General features: G+C 41.4%; 1 protein-coding gene across 1 annotated transcript in view; it reads left to right on the top strand.

The window, feature by feature from the left end:
- SLC23A2 (solute carrier family 23 member 2) overlaps positions 1–26,317 on the top strand; it is a 223,365-nt gene that overhangs the window by 18,714 nt on the left and 178,334 nt on the right. Inside the window, exon 2 of the mRNA XM_089681738.1 lies at positions 12,529–12,594. The gene's annotated coding sequence lies outside the window, so the exon portion shown is untranslated. The remainder of the gene's footprint in view (positions 1–12,528; positions 12,595–26,317) is intronic.

Raw genomic sequence — 26,317 nt, 5'->3', positions numbered from 1 at the left:
TAATGGCACGCCGCCCGTACTGGAAAACGCAACTGTACTGGGAATCGAGTTCCCATGCGGGCTATGGTTTCCAAAGTCACAGGGCACGGGAGTCCATTCAAATGAATGGGCTCTTGTGCCCGCGCAAAACGCAGCCCGCACGTCTGCATATATGTGAACCAGGGCTAATAGAGCTTTCTTTCAGTGGTATTTGATCACCTGTGCGGTTTTTTTATTTTTTGCGCTCTAAACAAAAAAGGACCGACAATTTTGAAAAAAAAAAAACCCCTATATTTTTTACTTTTTGCTATAAAACATATCCAGTAAAAAAATTTTAAAAATCAAATTTCGTCATAAAGTTAGACCAAAATGCATTCTGCTACGTTTTTTGCTTAAAAAAAAAAATCCCAATACATATAAATTAATTGGTTTACGTGAAAGTTATAGTATCTACAAATGGCAGTATTGATACTGGAATTTTTATTTACATTTTTTTTATGCGTAATGGCAGCGATCAGCAACTTTCTTGCGGTGGGCATTCTGACACTGGGGGGGAACTGACTGCCACTGACATCCCAATGACACTAATACAGTGATCAGTGCTAATAAAAAGCACTGACACTGTACTAATGACACTGGGCAGGAAGGGGTTAACATCTGGGACGATCAAAGGGTTAACTGTGTGCTGCTTTACATGATGTGCTGTGTGTGTTTTACTGGGGAAACATGCTGCGGTGTATTTCTCTGCACAGCACAGCAGAGAAATACACAGCAGCATGTTATTGCTGGCAGAGAGAGAGACTTGTGGTGTTTACACACAGGTCTCTCCCGTCAGTGTTACTCGCCGATTGCCATCCGTAGCCACCAATGGCAGTGTGGGTAGGTTGGCGCGTGCGCCCCCTACCCAGAAATGCAAGGTGTGTGTGTGTGTGTGTGTGTGTGTGTGTGTGTGTGTGTACACACACACATGATTTTGCACAGCCCTGCCGCCCTGTAGCAGTACTTCTGCTATAGGGTGGAGGGGAAGCGGTTAAACAGTAACTCCACTTTAGTTGAGGAAAAAACATTCCCCTCTGGGTGATCTATGTACATTGGAAGGATTTTAACATACTTTGTTGCATATTCCTGCCTTTTGTTATTCTGTAGATCTAGTTTGTTTCTATGTGTCCATGTAAAAAGTGAATTTGTATGGGAGTGGTTTTACAATTATCAATCAGCTGCTACATTGTATTCTATGTATGTGAAACCGTAACAAGACTGCAGAAAAAGTAATGCAAGAACTACTTTAGAAATCACGCTGCAGCAAATCGCAAATATTAAAACACTAACATTCCTTAGATGCGATTTCAATTCCCTAATCTAACCTGAAATCACACCAGAATGACCGGGCACTAAGTACCAATTCACACCAGATGCAACATTGAAATCGTGCTACTTCACTTGAAGTAGTGCAATGTCAAAGACCCGGTGCGATTTCAGATGTCTTGTCTGACATCTATGTGACTTCATGCACAGATGTCATTGTAAGTCACACCTGAAATCACTGAAAATAGTGCAGGAACTATTTTCAAAATCGGTGTGAGTTCGACAGTTCCATTGATGAATTTGGAACTGTCAAATCGCATGACAAGTCGCGCTGTTGTGAACCAGGGCTTAGATGTGATTTCCCTTTGGGAGTGTCTCACCAAAAATGACAATTCTTGTTGCAGGGAATGCTTAGAATCTGACTTGAATTTTGGTGCAAACTTCTGGGAGCTCAGTAAGCCAATCACGCGTGCAGGAAAGTACATATTTGGGGGGTGTTTTGTACATCATCTGTGTACAGAACGCCTACAGAATGCTATATTGCATTGCCATTTACAGAAAATTACAGTGCTGCAGATTGAAGAGAAAAGGTCATTTTTAATACCATTCAATTACATTATTATTATACAGGATTTATATAACGCCAGCAGTTTGTTCAGCGCATTACAATGTAATGGGAGACAATACAGCAACAATATAGTTCAATACAAGAGGGTTAGCTGGGCCCTGATCCTTGGAGCTTACAATCTGAAAGAGGGGGGCTGGTAGAACAAAAGGTAATAACTGTGGGGGATGGACTGATGGGAGAAATAGAAGATTCGGTTATTATTTGAAGGCAGGTTCAGCTTCCCTGAAGAGAGGTTTTCAGGGATCGCCTAACAGTGAACAGAATAGGAGATAGTCGGACAGATTGGGGTAGAGAGTTCCAGAGTATGGGAGAGGCTCTGGAGAAGTCCTGGAGACAAGCATGAGAGGAGGAGACAAGGGAGCTAGAGAGCAAAAGGTTTTGGGAGGAGCAGAGAGGACAGTTTGGGCGATATTTGGAGACAAGATTTGTGATGTAGTTTGGGGCAGAGTTTTAAATGGCTTTATATGTTATGTTTATATGTTAATGTTTTGAATTTTATTCATTGGGCAATGGGAAGCCAGTGGAGGGATTGGCAGAGAGGGATGGCAGATATGAAATGGCTGGTAAGGCAGATGAGTCGGGCAGCAATATTCATGATAGACTGAAGAGGGGATAGCCTGCGATGAGGTAGGCCAATGAGGAGGGAGTTACAATAGTCAAGACTAGATATAACAAGGGAGCGAATAAGTTGCTTGTATCACAATTTTTTCCCAGTGAAAGCGGAGTAACCCTTTAAACCTTGCATGTTCATGTAGGGTCCACTGTAAGTATGGTCTGATTCAGTGACCTGAAACTAGTGTGCAGATCAGAAATTGCATCCTGTCCTGTTCTCATAGTTGAAGGTTAGTGACTGGTACTGAAGTCAGAGGGTGAGCATGACAGCCAGTCAATTAGCATCATCATTTAACAAAGACTGCCTCCATTTTTCTCTAGTGAACTTTATTTTTTAGTTCATCACTTGGTTGCTGTCATTGTCTTTGAATTCTGTAAAGCGTGAGTGCCTAGCCGTCTTAATGGAGTAAGAACTCCATATTCCACCTCATAAAATGTCAGTAGATATGGAATCTATCAGTACATTATTGCAGTAGGTAAAAGGTGCATTATGTAATGTATTTAATGTATTTAGTCTTGGATTGTTTGCCTCTAATACATGACAAATAGTTAACAATCTTCATTATCCTTTTTTTTTTTTTTTTTTTTTTTATATAGTGAATATATATTTTTAACATACTAATGGGTATATCCTGATCAATATACTTCTGCCTATCTTCTATATTAAAATATATTTCAATATCAAATCGGAAAATTGGCTTTTAAAATAATAAAAATTTAAATTATTATTAATTTTTTTTTTTGAGAGACAGGGTCATTTTTAGCCCTGGTTAACACTGAATGCAACTTTGAAATCACGCTACTTCACCAGAAGTAGCGCAGTTTCAAAGTTGCAGATCAGTGCGATTTGTACCTCCTGATTTCACTGCAGCTTGGGACTTCATTTAACAAAGTCAATGCAAGTTGCAGTGAAATCGGAAAAAAGTAGTGCAGCAACTATTTTTGAAATCACGCTCCTTCAAATTGTGCTGATTAAGACCGTGCCATAGAAATGCATTAGATGCGACTTCAGGTGCGGTTTGTAAATGGCATGTCGCACCAGTGTGAACTATGGCTACTACATGGAAATAGGATTCCTCGTGCACTTTCGGGGTATTTTCTTAAAGAAAATCTGAAACAGCTGTGCATAGTAATAAATCAGCTCTTAAGACTCCATTCACACTTGTGTTACTTGTCATGCGACTTAAAGTTGCATGTAAAGTCACAGTCCATATATTTCAATGGAAGCCGTTCAAATCTATGCGACTTAACATGACAGACTGCAATGTAAATTCTCAAAAGTTGCATGAAAGTCACATCCTGTTATCAATGCAACAGTTGTGAAGCGGTCAACAGCCCAAGTCACACCCATGCAGAGTTGCATCAAAGTTGCAATGGAAATTGCACGACTTTAGAGTTGCACAAGTGTAAATGGAGCCTAAAGCAGATATAAGTTCTGCAGGATACTCACTTCCAACCTCCAGGGATATGACAGGCTACATTCCTCCCCAGCCGTTGTCATCTTCTCCCCAGGCTGCTTCCAGGTTCCAAATTTTCAGCCTCTTGAGTAACCAGCGGGGGCTGATGTGATCCCATGCATGCACATAGAAGTACATTCAATAGAAGATGCCAGGCAGGCAAGAGTGTCTTATTGCAGAAGGGACATAGCATGTCTCTAAAGAGTTGCCCACTCACAGTTTTTTAATTTCTAAGTCTAGTTTTTTACTTTTAAGCTTTGAAAATGAAAGATAGAAGCTGATTGGTTGCCTTGCACAACTGCTCCAATTTATGTCTGCACCAGTCCTAAGCTGAGTACACACTATAAGAAAATTTAAAGAAAAATGTTTGTAAAGGGAAAGATCAAACAGTTCTCCGATCGTTAGTATAGTGCTTACAACAGCCAATTCCAACTGTTTGGGGGAAAAAAAAAACCTGAATATGCAAATTTTTATTGTACGTGAAGACAATGTCTGATTTTCGGAATGAAATGCGCATGATTAGAATCAAATTACGACTCGCAAGAAGGTGGCAATGAACATAGAAATAGTAGACAAGATGGTTTGCCCGATTTTTTTTTTTTTTTTTTTTTTCTTTCATAGTGTGTACTTTAGTAAATTTATATCAAAACTTTAGTTATTCAGCTGTGTGCATGCTTAAAAATGCCATTGCATCACGCCTGGTGATGTCATTACGCCAAACGTTGTGTTCCATATGCACTCCACCTGCGTTCCAGCCCTTGTTCTGTTCCTCTCACATCACCCAGCCAGCTATGGACCTAGAAAGAAGATTGTGTTGACCTCTGTTGGTCCCGGACTTCACTTGATCCTAGATGTGCCTGTCTTTTACACGCATGTCTGGGAAAGATATCGTATCTGGATTGTGAATGTTAATTGGGAACGTCCCATGGCCACGCCCATAATAGTCTTCATACCGATATATTAGAACACAGCCCCCTCTGCCAATCAGGTTTGAGAAAGGAGCTGATTGGTGCTCTGAAACTCGGCATCTTGGCAACCCAGGTCTTGGATCCTCCTCCTCCTGACATCACATCCGGTCGTGTTCCATGGTGGTTTTAGTGCCACTTACAGTCTCACGCCTGTCAGGACTTTCTACAGCGGTGGTTACCGCGGTCTGCTACCACTTGGACCCGGTCTCTATCTCCCACACCACCACCAGTGGATCTGACTTTGAGGCCTTTTTCATTTCATAAATGCACTGTTCATCTTTGAATATGAGTGCATTACTGATGATTTTTAATAAAGTGTTTCTAATGCTGCACTTAGAGGCGCCCCTTTGTGCTTTCTCTTAATACAGAAGGGACCCATTCTAGTCCTTTTGGTGGAGCTGTCTACATGGTGCATAATCTATTTATGGACTATTTTAATAGTTTGAACTTGATGGACTTATGTAATTGTTATTCATTTGGCTCCTTTGTCCCAGGTGGACTAGGGTTGCGCCATAGAATTGTATTGTTTATCAACACTTTACTGCAACACATTATGCACTGCAGCATAATACTTTGACATGCAATGCACCAAAATAAGATGTCATGTGCAGCAATCTGCATTCCTCAATAATTCTAGTTTATCTGGCCAACTGTTAAAATACAGGAATGAGCCATATGGGCTGGAGAGATGAGGGAAGGAGTCACTGCTTCAAATCCCCCTTTCACTTTAACAGGAAGTAAGGAGTACCTGGAAAATGTGAAAAGGAAATGTGTTGATTAGCATTGACTCAGTAGGCTCAACTCAAGGACACAAAGAAAATAATTGTTTTCTATGTGCCATCTGTATGTGCGTTGTGTAAAAATTCTGAACGCACAAAAACACGTGTCAGAGCACCACAGCTTGTCAAAACATTGTTATGCAGAAAGTTGATTGAAGTGTCATTTTGTGATGCTTTAATAAAGTTAAAAAAAAAGGGGAAAGGTAAACACTGAGCACTGCTCCTACACTATGCTTACCATCATGCATGCATTTTATGAAACATAACATATTCCTGTTGATTATTTTTTTTTTATGTAGACCACACTTTTTTCAAAGGCTAGACATTTTGGGGTATTGGTCTGTTAAAAGTTGGCATGTTGTATGAAAGTGATCATGTGTAGAATCCAGCTTTCTGAACAACCCCCCCCCCCCCAAGACACACACAAATCCTATGTTCATCGGGCCCCCTATGTCCATGTGTGTGCATGTCTGATAAATGGTAGGTTTTTCTAAGGTCTTATATCAGATGCCAGCATGCCAATATTCAGATGTCTGTTTGCACATTCACATATACAGTATGCTGTACTCACTGAGAGCTCTTTCTTCCTTTGGGTGCTTCCCTAAACAAGCTTGCTTGTATCCTCTGACTGTGCATGTTTGTTAATTGCAGACAGCTGTAGTGATAAGTAGGCTTATCAAAGAAAATTCCATCCATACCAGTATCCTGTGTTTGTGAAAGTTTGTTAGTCAGGTGTTTCATGAATGCTATCCTGAATTACCATGTCTTGCCTTGTGTTGTGGCTCTGTATGGAGACTGTCATCTTGTTTGACGGACAGGGATTTGCTTTCTCATGTCAAAACTGTCCCCCTGATGGCCGGTGATCTGTTTGCTGTTGGGGGAACATCCAAGAAGCTGCAAAAGTGGTACAGAAACCAGAGAATTGATGCAGAAGTAGGGAGACCATTAGACTGCAGCTTTCTCTCTATGAAGAGCAGTGATCAGCACAGTATTACATCGCCAATTGTCACTCCAAATCTTGTGAGACCAACAGTCAGCGGCAGTAGGGCTTCTCTCACAGCAGATATACAGTTATGAGGGTGTAGGCACAATCACATACCAGGAAGTGCACTGCTATATTTCAGGAGGATTTCCAGACAAAACATAAATCTATTAGGCTTCCACAGGCACAATTTATTCTAGGTTATTCCCTATAAAAGAGCAAATCTTCACTTTTCAATTTCAAAGAGAAGTGTGGGGTTCTAAAAAAAAATAAACATTCATATTTACCTACGTAGATGCAGTATTGATCTTATGCTGCAGCTGTCCCCTGCTAGCTCTACACTGAGAGCGATCAAAGACTGCTGATTGTTCAGTTCTTGGGTCCACTCTGTGCTCTGCTTCTCTGGCACTCCTTGGAGCGCAGAACTGTGGAGGGGGCGGGAGTGACTGGCTCAGCTACTCCGCACCACGCTGAGAGGCTGAGCCAGTTGCTCCCACCCCCTTCACAGTCCTGCTCTCCAGTGAGTGCCGGAGAAGCAGAGCACAGAGTGGACCCAAGAACTGAACAATCTGCAGTCTTTGATCGCTCAGTTCTCCTTGTAGAACCAGCAGGGTCAGCTGCAGCATCAGAAGTTGTTATTGTTGTTGGTATCCCCGCAGAGCCTGGACCGGCTCTGTGACTCCAGTTGTTGGCTGAATCTGGGTCATAGGAGTTCAGGGCCAAGTGCATACCTGTGACCCATAGAAGCATGGCTGAAAGAGCTTTGGCTGTACCTCTCCTTTAGTTATAGATTAATATTTGCCTTTTTCCTTCCTTTAGTATAGTAGTACAAGGGTGAAAACCCCAAATATTACTCAGTTCTCAAGATTTAAAAAAAATAAAAAATCGCCAAGTTCATGCTGATGGGTGAAGCCTATGTGTGGATTGCTTTTGCATGTGAGTTTGGATAATGTATATCTGGAAATTTGCCTCTGTTAAAGAAGAACTTTGGGCAAAAACGTCTTTACATGTCCTTGTTGCAGGTTTCGTACCGTCACTGAATCTAGCATCCATCTTCTGGTTCACTCAGTAGCAGTAGTAGCTCTGAAATAACCTATTCATCTTCAGATCAAACCATTCATTCTCTTTGGTTTTCTGTTTGTGAGACCGGGGGCTGCTATGCCTCCTAGTCCCACAGCCACTAGCCTTGACACTTCCCTTCTGTAGTTGTTTCTCCCGGAAGCAGTAGTGTAATTCAGACTTGCGGTGGTGGGTGGACTGAGACACATTCAACATGTACAGGCCCAGTGTACCAGCCCACATTTGCTGCAATTCCCTGTGGTTGATGGAAACTGTAGTTTCCTTTTACTGCAAAGAGAGAGTAGAGGATATGATGTAATCCCTGCTGTTACACCTCTTCCTTGGCAGAGCAGATGCTGTTCTCTTTTGAATTACAGAGATGAGGTTGTGAACATTCTTTTTGACTTGTCTCATAAATGGTAAGGATTTTCAAAATTGAATTAACTGTATAGTGTTTTGTGTAGGGAGGTATACTAATGGGTGTTTTTTTTTTGCCTTTCCCGGAGTTCTTCTTTAAGTTTCCAAAACACTTCCTGCTGTTGGACCTGTTGCAGTTGATGCCTCTGAATATGTGACTAACCTTGTTTTTTGGAGAAGGATTGGGGAACCTTCAGATAGATATGGAGTAACTTTAGCAGTATCCCCTCCAAAAAGCACTGCTGGAGTTTTAAGATTCTTTATCTGTCTGACCAAGGGATCATAGGTTAATGATGTTCACTATTGGTAACCACTATACCCAATTATTTTTTAAATCAAGCTTTATTGACATTTTCATAACAAACAAGCAATACATACTTTCACATGCAGTATGACTTAGAATAGCTTGACAAATTTTCACTTGTTCAGCATAATATAAAACGGTGAATAATTAACGGAGATAGTATCACTTTATGAAGAGTATACTGTTATGGAAACATCCATTCAAAAAATAAAAATGAAATGTAAATAGTGTATCAGATACTTTACTCCTTACTCTTGATTCCAAACGCCTCTTCCTAAGCCATCATGCAGTGTCATGGAGCAAAGTCACAATTTCCTCTGACCAAAGCCAACATCCTGCCCTGGGTGCTTGTTATCCTCTTGGGCACTGGTCCCCTTACCATCCCTGTGAGTTTCTCCTGCCTTTGCAGTGTTTGAGAGTGAACCTGACCACTGGAAGTGTCACCTCCAACCGAATTGCTAAAATCTTGGGAGTTGACCTTTAACCGATTAAAGGGCATGTACAATACAAATAAAATTGTGACTCAAGAAGGTTTTTTTATCCATAAAAAGTGTCATTAGTTCTGGGGGGCAAAGCATCCCAGTGGTCATACGATCCATGCCTTCTCAGATATTCTAGAGATGCTCCTATGGGCGTACATACATAGTTCCAAATGTAACATGTTATTGAACTGAAGTTTCCATTGAGCAGCAGTGGATTGGTTTGGTCCAGCCTATACCAATATATTTAATTATTCTGGGTATTTGGGGTGACTAAGGGTGAACATCACTTTAACATGATATTTTATGTTACGGTAATAAAAAGTGGTGTGTGTGTGTCTGTCATCTATGTACACTAAATGGCATTTTCCTGTTTATACAATATCTTACAATTTAGTAGTTATGCAATCTGTTCTCTGCTTCCAGCAGGGTAATTCTATTGCATGTTATTTGATTTATAACTAGACATCATAGGAACTGCACCCTTCAATGTTTCTATTTAGTTTTAAATAAAATTGCAATTAGGCTTTAAAGCAGTGGTTCTCAACCTTTCTAATGCCGCGACCCCTTAATACAGTTCCTCATGTTGTGGTGACCCCCAACCATAAAATTATTTTTGTTGCTACTTCATAACTGTAATTTTGCAGTGGGAGGACTAGCGCCCCATCACTGATGTCAGTGGGATGAATAGTGTCCCATCGTTGGTATCAGTGGGAGGAATAGTGCCCCATCATTGGTGTCAGTGGGAGGAATAGTGTCCCATCATTGGTGTCAGTGGGAGGAATAGTGCCCCATCATTGGTATCAGTGGGAGGAATAGTGCCCCATCATTGGTGTCAGTGGGAGGAATAGTGCCCCATCATTGGTATCAGTGGGAGGAATAGTGCCCCATCGTTGGTGTCAGTGGGGGGAGGAATAGTGCCCCATCGTTGGTGTCAGTGGGGGGAGGAATAGTGCCCCATCGTTGGTGTCAGTGGGGGGAGGAATAGTGCCCCATCGTTGGTGTCAGTGGGGGGAGGAATAGTGCCCCATCGTTGGTGTCAGTGGGGGGAGGAATAGTGCCCCATCGTTGGTGTCAGTGGGGGGAGGAATAGTGCCCCATCGTTGGTGTCAGTGAGGGGAGGCATACTGTCTCATCGTTGATGTCAGTGGGGGGAGGAATGGTGTCTCATCGTTGGTGTCAGTGAGGGGAGGAATAGTGTCTCATCGTTGGTGTCAGTGGGGGGAGGAATATTGCCCCATCGTTGGTGTCAGTGAGGGGAGGAATAGTGCCCCATCGTTGGTGTCAGTGGGGGGAGGAATAGTGCCCCATCGTTGGTGTCAGTGGGGGGAGGAATACTGTCTCATCGTTGGTGTCAGTGGGGGGAGGAATATTGCCCCATCGTTTGTGTCAGTGGGGGGAGGAATGGTGCCCCATCGTTGGTGTCAGTGGGGGGAGGACTAGTGCCCCATCGTTGGTGTCAGTGGGGGGAGGAATAGTGCCCCATCGTTGGTGTCAGTGGGGGGAGGAATAGTGCCCCATCGTTGGCGTCAGTGGGGGGAGGAATAGTGTCTCATCGTTGGTGTCAGTGGGGGGAGGAATAGTGTCTCATCGTTGGTGTCAGTGGGCGAGGAATAGTGCCCCATCGTTGGTATTAGTGACACAAATGATGGGGCACTATCCCTCCCACTGACACCAATGATACTTACCTTGCTGACCCCTGCTCCAGCCTGGGCTCTCTCCCTCTCCCATCTACAGCCTGCATACCTGGCTGCAGCAGCAAAATTTGCACTTACCTGTCAGCTGTCTTCCTTCTCTGGCCTCTCTCTTCACTCGCTCCTGCAGCTCCTTCAATCTTCTTCGATCTCCGCGCGCTGCCGCTCGGCTCCTCCTCTCCAAGCTCCACCTCCTCGCCGGTGATTGGCCGCCTGTGTGCCTCTCCTGAGCTACAGTTCCGGTGGCCAATCAGCGGCGAGGAGGCGGTGACAGGGTCAGCATATCATCCCGCCCACACATCGCCGGAGACAGGAGCGGTGTCTCGGTTCCTAAGACCATCGGAAATATGTGTTTTCCGATGGTCTTAAGCGACCCCTGGGAAATGGTCGTTCGACCCCCAGGTTGAGAACCGCTGCTTTAAAGGGACCCTGACACACACAGATTATATCAAGCAAGGATATGATAATACTTACTTTTTACACTGCCCACCCGCAGAACCCCACTCCATTTATAATGTGACATTGCTAGACCCTGCCACTGAGTATAGAGAAAAGCGACACGGTTTGCACTAATTTAGAGAGTAGGGCTCTGGAATGTTGTGTCTGAGCAGAGAAGACAGGGTTTTGTAATCCTGGATCAGATTCTGGAGTCCGAAGGCTCCAAAGAGTCTTGGGTGGGACATTAGTCTTCAATCCTGTCCTTATTGGAGACCTGCAGGCTGGATGGATGAGCAGATGTGCACACTCGTTAAAACCAAGGCCTGGCCATAGCTCAGGCTCACATCCAGTGATCGGCAATGGAACTGTTCTAATCCAACTTTGTCAGAGTCGCATCAATTTGAAAATTAGTTCCTGTACTACTTTTGCCGATTTCGGGTGCAACTTGCAAAGACATCTGTGCATAAAGTCGCACAGATGCCTGCAAATCAAACCCAAAGTCACATTGACATGCGACTTTGAAATCTTCTAATTCGTATGCAGTGTGAACAGGTTCTTGGGAAACAGGTGCTCAACTCAAGAGACAGCAATTCATGCTAGAGGAGAGATTCTGCCAAAGGACTGGGAGAACCAAGGTGGCTAATCAAGTCTGGGAGAACTGAGATCACTAGGCAAGTCATGTCCTGAGGAATTCTTGATGTCTTAGAGAAGTGAGAGAGCCCAGGGTGTCAGGGGAACCCCTTTTCAAGGGGCCAAGGAGTGGGCATGTGCAGCATGGTGCTACAACTAAAAAGTTAAGTGACCCAGGGAAGATGGGGGTGAAGCTCTAAGGGACCAGAGAAAAGAGCAGCAGTGCTGCTGAAGAGGGTGTCAGGTGGCTTGAGATATTCATGATCTGTGTTGCTGTGTGAAACTGAAACCTCTGCATGGAAAAATCCTGATGTAAAGACTGCTTTACATTTGTTTTGTTTAAGAAAAATTGGCTGGAAATTGGCTGTCATTTTCAGGATCAAACTGGTGTAGACACTTTTTTACACACACATTGGAAGTGACCTTGAGCTGTTAGGGTTTTTGTACTGTACATTTTTGAAACTGAAAGCTGGGATCCTTGACCAGACAAATATGCATGTACAAAGATTTCAGCTTTTGTAATATACAGAGTCATAAGGCATCATTTCCGGTGTCTTCACAGCTGGCCGCCTATAGTTTTCCATTAAATGATTTTACTTTATAATTTTTTTTATTGTATGTAAAAGACCCCCTAGGTCACTTACATGGCAGTATAAGATTCAATAACTTAATCGATTTTCAGTTTACTGAACTGGTGTGGGTAAAAGATGAAATCGACAGGGTGCTACTTGTTTCTTTTGGCTGTTTTAATAAGCTTGTTTGTATCATTGTTTACATTAATATTTTTTTTTTTTTAGGAATTTTCTTTTGAGGGAAGTGAACGATGTCCAGCTAGCATTATGCAAATGGTGACCCAGAGAAAGGTAGGACTTTTTTTTCCTAAATATAAACTACAAAATGCTTTAAGTCTATCACAGTGAAGGGAACAAGAATACCTAGTAGTTACCTAGTAGTTACAAAGCAGCAACTAAAAAAAAAAAAAATCTTAAAGTTACACTTTAAAAACAGTAGAACATACTGTAGATGTGAACAAGCATTGGCTAGAACTAGATTGCTACTAAAATGAATGTTTTAATGCAGGAAAAGGCACAAACGGCCCTTCAAGCATTGCTAATTATGTTGGAACTGCATACGAATATTATTAGAGTTGAGAGGTTCTAGAATAGTGTAGGTAAACTAAAAACAAGTGTACTTGTAATATGATTTTTTCATTCCCTAAAGATTTAGAAAAGGATCCTAAAGCGGTATTAAACCCTCAAATCAAAAATGTAATATACAGCGGGTAACATAAGTATTGAACACGTCAGTATTTTTCTCGATAACTATATTTCTAAAGGTGCTATTGACACGAAATTGTCATCACATGTCAGTTACAACCCATGCAATCCATACATACAAAGAAACCAAATAAGTTCAGAAATTTTACACACACACTCACTATATTTGGACACAGGCACAATTTTAGATTTTTTCAGGTATCTACCAAAACATATTCAAGCTATAGTTATATAATGGATATGGGCTGAAAGTGCACACTCTCAAGTTTAATTTGAGGGTATGTCCATCCATATTGGAGGAAGGGTTTAGGAATTGCAGCTCTTAAGAGTAGCCATCCCCTCTTTTTTCCAGGGACCAAAAGTAATTGGTCAATTGAATCAAAAGCTGTTTCATGGCCAGGTGTGGGATACTCCTTCGTTATTAAGTAGGTAAAAGGTCTGGAGTTGATTCTAAGTGTGGTATTTGCATTTGAAATCTATTGCTGTGAATCTACATCATGCGTTCATTGCTGTCCATGGAAGTGAAACAGGCCATTGTAAGACTTCAAAGACGAACAAATCTATCAGAGAGATAGCAGCAACATGTGGCCAAATCAACAGTTTGGTACATTCTGAGGAAAGCAGAACGCACTGGTGAGTTCAGCAACATAAAAAGGCATGGACATCCACGGAAGACAAAAGTGGTGGATGATCGCAGGATCCTGTCTATGGTAAAGAAAAACCCATTCACAACATCCAGACAAGTGAAGGAAACTCTCCAGGAGGTGAGCGTATCATTGTGAAAGTCTACAATAAGAGAAGGCTTCACGAGAGCAAATACAGAGGGCTCACCACAAGCTGCAAACCATTCATAAGCCTGACGAATAGAAGAGCCAGATTAGACTTTGCCAAAAACATCTAAAAAAGCCAGACCAGTTCTGGAAAAGCATTCTTTGGATGTATGTAATTAAGATTAATCTGTACCAGAATGACTGGAAGAAAAAAGTGTGGAGAAGGCTTGGAACAGCTCATGATCCAAAGCACACAATGTCATCTGTAAAACATGGTGCAGGCAGTGTGATGACATGAGCATGCATGGCTTCCAGTGGCACTGGGTCATTGGTGTTTATTGATGATGTGACAGAAGCAGCCGGGTGAATTCTGCAATGTTTAGAGATATACTGCCAGCCCAGATTCAGCCAAATTCAGCAAAGTTGATTGGACGGTTCTTCACAGTACAGATGGACAATGATCCAAAACACTGCAAAAGCCAGGAGTTTTTGAAGGAAAAAAAGTGGAATATGCTTCACTGGCTGAGTCAATCACCTGATCTCAACCCAATTGAGCATGCATTTCACTTGCTGAAGGCAATACTAAAGGCAGAAAGACCCACAAACAAAGAACTGAAGACAGCTGCAGTTAGAGCCTGGCAAAGCATCAGAAAGGAGGAAACCCAGTCTTTGGTAATGTCCATGGGTTCCAGACTTCAGGCAGTCATTGCCAGTAAAGGATTCTCAACAAAATATTACAAATTAACATTTTATTTATGATTATATTCATTTGTCCAATTACATTTGAACCCCTGAAAATGGAGGGACTGTGTATAAAAATGGTTGCAGTTCTTTGTACCTGATATTTGTGTTCAACCCCTTGAATTAAAGCTGAAAGTTTGCACTTCAAATTCATTTGGATTGTTTCCTTGTAATTCTATTCTGTTGACATACAGAGACAAAAGTATGAAAATTGTGCCTGTGTCCAAATATGGACTTAACTGTGTGTATGTATATGTATATATATGTGTGTGTGTGTGTGTATATGTATATATATGTATGTATATATATATATAAATAAAAATATGTGTGTGTGCCGCTCTGAAAAAAAAGCTTACATCCGTGCTAAAAATATGTAAACATCATAAATCAATGTGAACAATGCAAAACACAATATGTGTATTTAACCGCTTGCCCTCGAGAGGATTAACCCCCCTTCCTGACTAGGCCATTTCTTGCGATACAGCGCTGTGATACTTTAACTGATAATTGCATAGGCATGCAACGTTGCACCCAAATGAAATTTGTCCTTTTTTCCCACAAATGGAGCTTTCTTTTGGTGGTATTTGATCGTCTGTGCTTGTGTTTTTTTTTTTTTTTTTTTTTAACAAGACTGAAATTTTGAGAAAAAAACCCATATTTTTGACTTTTTGCTATTAAGCATGTCCAGTAAAAAATTCAATTTCGTCATAAATTTAGGCCAAAATGTTTTCTGCTACATGTCTTTGCTAAAACATCCCATTATGTGTATGCGGGGAATCTCCAGCTGGGACCCGGTGGTTGACAGCTGAAACAGCCAATGATAGCGCGGGTAGGTGCCCCGTCCCGGAAATACAAACTCACGTGTATGTATACATGATTTTGCGCAGCCCCGGTCAGGAAGCGGTTAAAGTGTTGCTAAACCCTCGACAGTAAAATCAGTGTGTATATGCAGTAAAGCATGCTTGTTATACTTACTGTAAAACCTAAGGGGTTAATGCTCTGAATTGTTTACAAATGCTGTTTGATCTTGACTTCTCTGATACTCCTTCTTCCAGTGTCTCCCTCTTATTTCCTAGTAAGACACTCTGCACATGCTCAGTTTAGTGTGTTTTGCTAGAGAGCCTTTCTTTTTCTTTGGAGAGTACATGTGATCAGCACAAGGCCAATCAGCACTGTCCAGATAGAGATCAAGGGTTCTGCATCCTCCTAGAGCAAAATGAAAACTCCTCCTAACCAGCTTTAACCAGTGCTCGGCTAGACACTGATAGAAGTCACAAGACTGCTTTAATTTCTGATAAAGGTATTTAGTAGTTTATTACTAAAATAATTGCATTTCCATGTTCTGTGTAATGTGGGAGACCAGATAGAGTGAATGTAGGGTCCTGGGTTTAGTAACACTTTAAATAAAAGTCCTTATGAAACAAAAAAGTCCATGTGAATGAAAAAATCCCATCCAATATTGACCATGTGAGGAATTCAATCAATCCAACTGATAAAGTGACTGTGACCAACACTTTCACACAAAAGTGGCTTTGGGATGCACGCTTACCTGCTTGTGTTGACCAAATCAGAGTGGTCAAAGAGCACTCTATGAATGATCCTGATAATGATAGAAGTGCTCCTATAGCAGCCTCAATGGTATACGGAGGTAACAATATACAATAAATGAATACTCCCCGGATGATGTTATATAAAAAGAAGAAAAATAGCCTCTCCTTAGTGTAAAATCTTCCAGAGAATAAATTATGTAAAAATGTACTCACATTCAATAAAAACAACATGTGCATGTAAACAATCCAAAGCTGGCATCAGTGCTCTGTTCCCCGGAACGTGATGACGTCCATGCCTCCATTATCCATCACACTTTCATAAAAATCACTTGCGAATACCCTAATATTTTGGTATTTTTGGTCATGTGACCATCAATCCCTTACAAGCTCTTCTAGCCTGCTAGAAGGATGCTCCTACGTCTCCTCTTTCCAATGTGAGATTACACCCAGTCAGGGAGTAAATTTAAACCTTTGGGTATAGTTGGCACTATGTCACTGACAAGACTGAAAGACCCACCTCTCCAGCACTTCAAAGGGGTCAATACCAGAAAACAGACCAGGGAATTAGAAGTGCTACTAGCCTTGGAGCCAAGTCTTGGTGGTGCAGCCCTCCTCTGACTGGGGGATCAAACCACAAACTGGAAAAGGAAGCAAACGGGGCACAAACACCTAGCGCATTATCCAAGGTTTATTGGAAGTATAAAACCGAAAACACACACACAAAATGAGGTGCATATAAAAGCCTGTAAAACCACTGAGATGACCCAACAAAATGGCAGAGTATCCGACTGGTGGAGAGGTTGGCCAGGCTTTTGTATGCATCTAATTTTGTGAGTATGTTTTCGTTTTTATAATATATCACTGACAACACCTGTATTCTAGTGGCTATGGTGACTTGACGATATCACTGTTGAGTTGTACGGGTAGATCTGAGGGCAGACAAGGCTGCAAATTCAGCAGCCAGCCTGACAGGGGAAATAAGGCCACAATAGGAGGTTTGACAGGATCAACAAGTAAATTCCTGAGAGCATTTCAAAAGCAGATGTACTGTAGATTGGTAATAATGAAGGCATGTTGTCCTAAGGAAATTTTGGCTGGGGTGCCTGTTCAGTATTATTGAGAACATGTTTTTCCTAGAATACCAGGAAATAGACTGGCTGAAATATATAAATGAACTGTTGAAGCTCTAATAAAACATATTCCTCCCCTGGTCGGAGTCATTGTGTGATATAAAATATAGTCTTTTATTCATTTAGAATATGACTCATCACTGTCAGTTATGTCAGCAGCCCTCCCATGTCGTTCTTTACGTCTATACAAGATATGCACATTTTCTACATGCCAATTTATATTGCATATCTGAAACGTGAATCATTTTGATTTTTAGGATCCTAAACAATTGATTTGAAATGTTTCTTTTATGGGAAAAGGCAGTGGTTTTCTTTATACACATTCATGGTTCTTTCACCCCCTTCTAGTCCAGGCCAATTTTCAGCAATCAGAGCTGTCACACTTTGAATGACAATTACTCAGTCATGCAACGCTGTACCAATATGACATTTTTATCATTTTTTGAGGCAGAGCTTTCTTTTGGTGTTATTTCATCACTACTTGATTTTTTTTTATTTTTTGCCATATAAATGAAAAAATACCAATTTTTTTTTTTTTTTAAAGCACTAGATCAATGCTTTTTTTGATCTAATGCTTTACATTATAGAGGAGAGATGTGGGGTCTTATTGACCTCATACCTCTCCATACAGAGGACCAGTCACTAATTATTATTTCTATCACAAGGGATGCATGTATTCCTTGTGATAGGAATAAAAGTGATTACATTTTTTTAAAGGGACGGTTTAAAAAAATAAATACACATCAAATAATAATAATAAAAAAAAAAAAGTTTAAGGTGCCCCGTCCCCCGTGGTGAACCACTTAGTGGTGAATGCATACGTAGGCAATGCCCACATATGTAAACGGTGTTCATACCACATGTGAGATATTGCCATGAACGTCAGCGCAAGAGCAATAATTCTAGCACTAGACCTCCGTAACTTTACACTGTTAACCTGTAGATATTTTTAAAGCTTCACTCATGGAGATTTTTAAGTACTGTAGTTTGACGCCATTCCACGAGCGTGCGCAATTTTAAAGCGGGACATGTTAGGTATCTATATACTCAGCATAACATCATCTTTCATATTTTACAAAAAAATTTGGGTATATATTTGTTTTTTTATTTTTTTATTATTATTATTAAAGTGTATTTTTTTTTATATGTATTAATTTTTAAAAACTGTCTATTTCGGTTTTCGGCCAAGTGCATCCTGATTTTTCTGTTTTGGCACCAGAATTTTTATTTCGGTGCACCACTAGTTATTGTGAGCAGTGGGATAGGTGACAGGGTGCATTATTTAATATGACTACACTGGGGCAATGATCAGGGACACTGTGGTTGGCACTGCAGTCTGTGAGTTTACATGCAGCCTGACTCTGCATCATCGGTTCTGTCTGCTCTCACAGTGAGAGCATAGAAAACGATGCTTACTTTCACTTTGCAATGTTTACTATGTGATTTACCATGTGATTGCTGTGTCCAATCATAGCAAACACCATGTAATCACCCTGACACAGCGGTAATGTGACCATGTAATCACCCTGACACAGCAGTAATGTGATCATTTGTGTCCGGATGACACATGGATCGCCGGGCTCCCGGGTGCATGCTCTGTGAACCATTCAGGAACTGCCGATGTGGGCTGACGTACAGGTACGTTAGCTCGCTTTGGCTCTGTTCCCTTTCCACTGTTTATTGGCTATGGGCGGACAGGAAGCAGTTAAAAAAAGACCCAGGAACAATTACAAAAAAAAAGACACAATTCTCTCCTTTAATCCAGAGCTGTAAGAATCTGCCCCTGCACTTTTTCTTTCTACCACTAGATGTCCCCTTTCTTTCAGTTTGTATGATGGGTAGTTTCATTCATCCCTTTTCCTGTAAGCCTAGTACTGTTGGTTGTACTTGTAGACTGAATGGAGGAAGCATGTTGATACATATGTGCCTCTATCCAGGAAAAAGGGCTGCTACAGCAGGACAAGGATCTGTGATGTCGTGGGACCAGCCAGACTATTTGAATGTGTCATATGTATAAAGCAAAATGTGGGGGGTCATCATATTGAGTTTATCTTGAATCTACATACAGGGTGAAATCAAGTTTATATACTGTGCAAATTCTCTGTATATAGTATGTCAAATTATTAATGGACCTATCTGCAGCCAATGTTATTATTGGCATGCCTTCTTTATAATTTCCATTTTCCTTTTCAAATCGATTGGCACCAGCCGATCCCACCAGGAGCTTTGTCACCTATTTCTTGAATGGTGTGTGGTCCAGGTTAATGCACACCCACAGACCAGGTGTTCTTTGGATGGGCAGAGTTAAAATGACACTGTATTCTACTTTAGATAGAGGGGAAGGTTTTATTGCTATCTATGTTCCCACTTCTTCTCCCCTACTGTTTTGATGACACCTCTAAAACTCTAGAGCTTCCTTTTCTCCCTATTCACAATGGTCAATAGGACATAAAGTGGAAGTTAATCTTCCCCAGGGAGAGACAAACAGTGCGGACAGAGGTTTAACCCGCTCCTTATGTTACTCATAACTTATTTACGTTTTTGTCGGAGTTGCACCATTTAAAGCAGGGGTCTTCAAACTTTCTTAACAAAGGGCCAGCTTATTATCTTTTTAGGCTTTAAAGGGGCTGGACTGTGACCAGTAGGAGTAGAAAATATCCTTGCATCAGTAACAATGCCCCATCGTTGCTGTAAGTGGAAGAAATAGTGCCCCATCATTGGTGTCAGTGGGAGGAATAGTGCCCCATCGTTGGTGTCAGTGGGAGGAATAGTGCCCCATCGTTGGTGTCAGTGGGAGGAATAGTGCCCCATCATTGGTGTCAGTGGGAGGAATAGTGCCCCATCATTGGTGTCAGTGGGAGGAATAGTGCCCCATCATTGGTGTCAGTGGGAGGAATAGTGCCCCATCATTGGTGTCAGTGGGAGGAATAGTGCCCCATCATTGGTGTCAGTGGGAGGAATAGTGCCCCATCATTGGTGTCAGTGGGAGGAATAGTGCCCCATCATTGGTGTCAGTGGGGAGGAATAGTGCCCCATCATTGGTGTCGGTGGAACGAAGAGTATCCCCTCATTGGTATCAGTAGGAGGATGCGTACCCCATCATTGGTTTCAGTGGAAGGAATAGTGCCCTACTGTTGGTGTCAGTAGCAAGAATAGTGCCCCAAGGGCCAGATAAAGGCAAGCAAAGGGTTGCAGTTTGGAGATCACATCTAAAGAAATAATTTTAGCCTTCTATCCCATTTAATACTTTGTATATGCCTGCAACAGATGTCTGATGGTTTTAGAAATCTGAGAACAGCTACTGAAATATGAATATAATGCTCATGTTGTGTAAACAATCCTATCTCTATCATTGTAAAGCCATGGCCATTGTTTTCTTTCTGACAGCAGGGAAGCTGAGCAGTATTTAATCCTCACACCATGAATCCGTTCCTTCTGATGCTGCTGGTTTTCTGGAACAGTGCTGGAATATGGAATATTTTCATGCTCCTTAACCTTTTAATAACCAGGTCTCAAACCATACTCTCATGTGCACAGATGGATCTACAGCTTTCTCTACAAATTTACTTAGGATAAATGATCTTGAAGAAATATTGAATATAGGTTTGTAGATATGCCATTAAGGTTTGAGGTGGTATTCAATACTTAGGGTCATGTTTATGCCCTTTTAAAGGTATTTTGTTTAAAGAGAAACTATACTGCATCTGAGCACCACAAACAAAAAAACGCTATTTAATTCTTTTTTCATGACTTAATTAGAAATCACTTTGAACCGCCCCCCAGCATTTCTACCCATGGCCATCCTGAGTAAGGGCAGATGATTTCTGTAGCATATACTTACTGAAATCCATCTGCCCTTAGCTCGAGCATGCCTGTAGGAAGGTGTGCTTAGCTGAGAAAACCCATCCTCCCCTCCTGAAGACTGCTGGGATGTATGACATCATTTGCCTAGGCATAGAAACCAGGAATTAACTGAAGAAATGTAAAAAAGTTTAAAATAAGTAAATATATACTTTCCTATTACTAATAGCTGCACAAGGATTAAAAATAGTCAGTATTGGTTGAGAGAGTGAAGTTCTGCTTTAACGAATGCTTGCTTACATGCACCTTTGCTCCATATCTGTACTCTGGAATGCTGCTTTCATCTTTCATATTCACTATGTAAGCAATAGATTTATAGATGAAAAATGACAGCCTGATAGCGGGTCTTTCTGAATCAACCAGTCCCTTGGTGCATACCGTAGCAATTCCATCTCTTGTATGTTACATAGTCTGGCTGAAAAAAGACAAAAGTCCATCCCGTTCAACCATAGAAAAAAAAGTTATAATCCTATAACCACAGTTGGTCCAGAGGAATCCATATGCCAGATAAGGCCCAGACTTATGCACAACTACCAATTTGTTCTAGACAGATCACAAATCCAATCGACTTGTCATAGCTACAGTTGAGCTCATCTTCGGTCTGCTGCAAAGACTACAGAAAAAGTGACATGTCTGCACACTTCTATAGCAACTGGTTTCAGCAGTTAAGGTGCTCACACAGATTGGATCATTTAGTAATTTGATGTTTCATCTTTTGTCTCAACCAAAAATCAAATCTTTTATTGTCAGTTTTTAAGAGAAATTCCAGTTATGGTTTATTATTACATAGTGTGATATGGAGGGCCCAAGATCACCAGCAAGCCGCTTGTAAAAGTAAATAGTCTTTTATTGGTCTCTCAAAACAGGTAAGCACAAATGTTTTTTTGTTCAACAAGTAAAACAAATAGTTCACAGCCCTGGAATATAGAAAACCATACAACATTGCTCATTGCCAGTCTTGGGATTTAAGGTTTACTTGTTTAGCAGTACAAGACCAGCCTCAGGAGCTCAGCAAAACCAGAGTCCCAGTCTAAACAGAGTCCACCCTTGTTCACAGCTGTGAACCACTCTATGCTACCTCACGAATATCTACTGCTTCTTTCCTGCTGCTTTTCAAAACTCCCTTGCATGTGGCTTAACCCCTTCAGGACCAGAGTTCCCGTAATCAGGGTTTGGAGATGCTTTTCCCACCCAAGGGTTTTTTGGAACCTCTGAATTCCGGTTCCCTAATAAGGATTTACCAATCCAGAGTACTGAAAATCAGTCCTTTCCTCTCTGACCAGACTTTCTGAACACTTTAGTATTGACAGTGTCTCTTGAACTCTCCCTTAAAGGGGGGTACCACAACCCAAATAATGGGGAGATATACCTGACATCCAGGGCACACTTCCAGTGTCCTGTACAATAGTTACATTGGTTCGGCTTGGACCAATGTAGCTATGTATATACCATACCTGGTTATTCCCCAGGAAGCTTGAAATCACTGAAGTAGACACCACTACTCCAGTGGTCTGCACTTGCTTCCAAGTCCTGTGCTAAGAGGCTGATCTGATGCTTTGTGAACACTGGAGGTCAGCTGCTCAGCATGGACGCCATTCAGAGAATGCTTTGCCTTTTTATGAATGAATTAATGCAAGCATTCTTTGATTGGACAAGGTTTACAGCGTGATGTCACGGGCCCCACCTTTCTTTCTTTTCCAATCAGAGAACACTGTATTTATTTGGGGAATGCAAAGCATTCTCTAAATTGTGCCCATGATGATCGGCTGATGTCCTGTGTTAACAATACAATTCTATGAATGGTGCTTATGGAATCAAGTGAAGATCACTGGAGTAGTTGTGTCTACTTCAGTGATTTCCATCCTGCAGGGATAATCACAAGGTATGGTCCAAAATGGATCAATGTAACTATATAATACAACCCAATTCCAAAAAAAGTTGGGACGTTGTATGAAATCTACAGAAAAACAGAATGCTCAATAGAAAATTGAAAACAAATCAAATGTTTAACTACTTGCCAACCGCCCAATCAACAGTATATATGCTGCAGCTCTTCTGCTCCGCATCACATACATGTATGTGATCCACCATTTCAGGGTAGGGAGCATGTGCGTACCCTCCTGCTACCCCTGCTGTGCTGTCATTCACTTCAGTACAAGCTCATCAGCCAGAGACAGCCAATAGTTTATGGCCAGGGCCTGTTGATCAGCCAGGCGAATAACAGAAGAGAGCCCTGTGTTGGTAAACAACACAGGGCTCTCTATGAGTGTAGCGAATTGGCTGATTTTTTTTCTTCCTGCAAAGTAGAGTAAAAACAGTCAATCTTCTTGTATAAGCAGCACGCTTTACACATTGATAGGCAAACAGTAAACCCTTTGCTTGCCACTAGATGTTACCCCCTTCCAAGCCAGTGTCATTAAGACCGTGTATATTATCAGGATAGATAAATATATATATATATAAATAAACCTGCGCTAATGGGAACCACAATAGATCAATAATAATTAAAAATGCGGTGTAAAACATAGTAGCTGAACACAAAAACCCTGATACTAGACAATCAACTATAAATACATAAAAGTGCAGCGCTTAAAAAGTTACAAATAATCATAAGAAAACTGTGAAAAATGTGTCAAATAGTCCATCAGAAAAGAAAAGTCTGAGAGGCTGTGATGAAACAAAAGAAAACCAAGGACAGTTGTCCTGTCACCAACCACTACTACAGAAGGCTTACCAGAAAGGCATGACCCCCTGTTAAGAGTGGTCAATCACGCTTTGTTAAACAATCCAGAAAGCCGATCACTCGAATCCTCTTCCAGATCACCAAAACATCAGAAAAGGATCTTTCAAACAATAGACTTTATTTAGGGTAGCTAAACCATTCAGGATAAGGCTTGGACTCTTAGTGGAAAACATGCAAAGAAAGAATGCTCCACATAGTGTAAAACCATAATCACAACATTTATTTAAAGTATGGTTGTACTCACATGTAAGCAAACCTCATTAGGCATTAATTGGCAAAAAAATCCAAATGTTCAAATTTCCAAAATTGCTGCCGGCCATTGGCGCATGCGCAGTAGTGTGTGTGCGTGTCTCCCTCCTATGCATTTTGTCACAGATAACGTAAAAATATTGGGACACCTGCCTTTAAACACACATGAACTTTAATGGTATCCCAGTCTTAGTCTGTAGGGTTCAATATTGAGTTGGCTCACCCTTTGCAGCTATAACAGCTTCAACTCTCCTGGGAAGGCTGTCCACAAGGTTTAGGAGTGTGTCTATGGGAATATTTGACCATTCTTCCAGAAGCGCATTTGTGAGGTCAGACACTGATGTCGGATGAGAAAACCTGGCTTGCAGCCTCCACTCTAATTCATCCCAGAGGTGTTCTATTGGATTGAGGTGCAGGACAGTCAAGTTGACCTTGGTTTGTGCACTGGTGTGCAATCATGTTGGAACAGGAAGGAGCCATCCCCAAACTGTTCCCAAAAAGTTGGGAGAATGAAATTGTCCAAAATGTCTTGGTATGTTGACGTTTTAAGAGCTCCCTTCACTGGAACTAAGAGGCCAAGCCCAACCCCTGAAAAAACAACTCCACACCATCCCCCCTCCACCAAACTTTACACTTGGCACAATGCAGTCAGGCAAGAAATGTTCTCCTGGCAACTGCTAAACCCAGACACATCTGTTGGATTCAAACCATAAACACAAAATACTCCTGCGCTTGGAGGTGAAGTCGGTGTGACTATGGATCCGTATTGGAGGTCCTGGATTTTGCACGCCTTGCTGCCCACAAAGGACGGGGGAAGTCCAGAACACTAGATACAAAGAAACATGGCGCACCGGCCTAGTGGATTACGTAAATTACGTTTATTGATAAAAGTAGAAGATAGTGATATACTCACAAACGACAATATTATAAAAGCTTATCATAAATAACAGCAATGTCCAGTCTGCCTGGTATGGTAAAATCCACAGGAACACTGGGCCTCCAATATGGATTTATGAGATTTGCAAATCTTTGCATTCTGTTTTTATGTAGATTTTACACAGCATCCCAACATTTTTTGCAAATAGGATTGCAATACCATGCCTGGAATTCTTCTTTAGGCTGAATGCACATGGGAACGCCATATTGCTCCGGCAGACCTCTTGGCTGTGGTAGTGGGCAGCACAGTGTGCGATTCAGCGAATCACACGGCTCCTTTTTTTTTGTTTTGTACAAACTTTGTGACTTCGAGAGGATGTACATGTCATTCATGGCAATGTATAGTAGCACGATGCACTGCGGTGCTGTATATTGTGATTCGGCATGGTGTGCTGCGGTAAAATACAGCATGTCTGCAAAAGTAAAAATTTTCTATGGTATAGGAATAATTTAAGTTTTGTCTAGTGAATCTAGAATCAGTGTCACACTGAAATATTAGAGTCCAAGGTAAGATTTCATTCCAAACATCAGTTGGGTAAAAAAGCCGACACGTGTCGGGGCCACATCACCCCCTTCATCAGTGCTGCAATGTAAAAAATGAAGCTAAAATTTGTCATTGGGCAAGGATAGAAAAAAACACATTCATGCATCTCTCTCTCTCTATCGCTCGCTCTCTCGCTATCACTCACTCTCTCTCTCGTGCTCTCTGATTTCTGATAGGAAAAAAGATGCATCATTTTTAACCATAGAGACCTATGACATACAAAATCTGCTATATACTGTACCTGTAGAACATTGGTTCTGAGATTTGTAATACTGTATAATGTCGGAATAAAATCATGGGTCTTAGGGAGGAAAGGAAGGCAAATAGAAAAGATGTTTACCTTGTGAAAATAAAGGAATTGCCAGTGATATTTCAGTGTGGCCGTTTTATTCAGTGGCAATACTGGTGACTAGTCATTTGCACTCTGCCTGCATTTTTTTGGGCACAGCTTCCCAGTTTGGTTCCTCTTTTAATAAAATATTTATTTGTATGAATAGTCCAAAGAGAGTACTGTTCCTGGCAACAGCATTTATCATAACATTTACTTGTTGTGAGGTATTTTAATTTTTATGTTTGAATGAGCAGACTTTTTTGGAGTGTATTAATATTATTTTTTCTTTTTTAATCCGACTTGAAGATTTCCCTTCAGTACATTGAGCAGCCTCTCTGTAGGCAGTGAACGGCAGCATGCTCTGGGTCTTCGTGCCATGTGACCCAGGACCCCTGAGCCATAATCCTGTCCATGCTATAGGAATCTTCCCCTGCGTTTTAGCCTGTTGTATGTA

The sequence above is a fragment of the Staurois parvus genome, unplaced genomic scaffold (genome assembly GCF_062004578.1).
Source record: "Staurois parvus isolate SC_StPar_1 unplaced genomic scaffold, SC_StPar_1.0 ptg000276l, whole genome shotgun sequence".
NCBI classification, from domain to species: domain Eukaryota; kingdom Metazoa; phylum Chordata; class Amphibia; order Anura; family Ranidae; genus Staurois; species Staurois parvus.
This window is presented reverse-complemented; position numbering and strand designations above follow the sequence as displayed.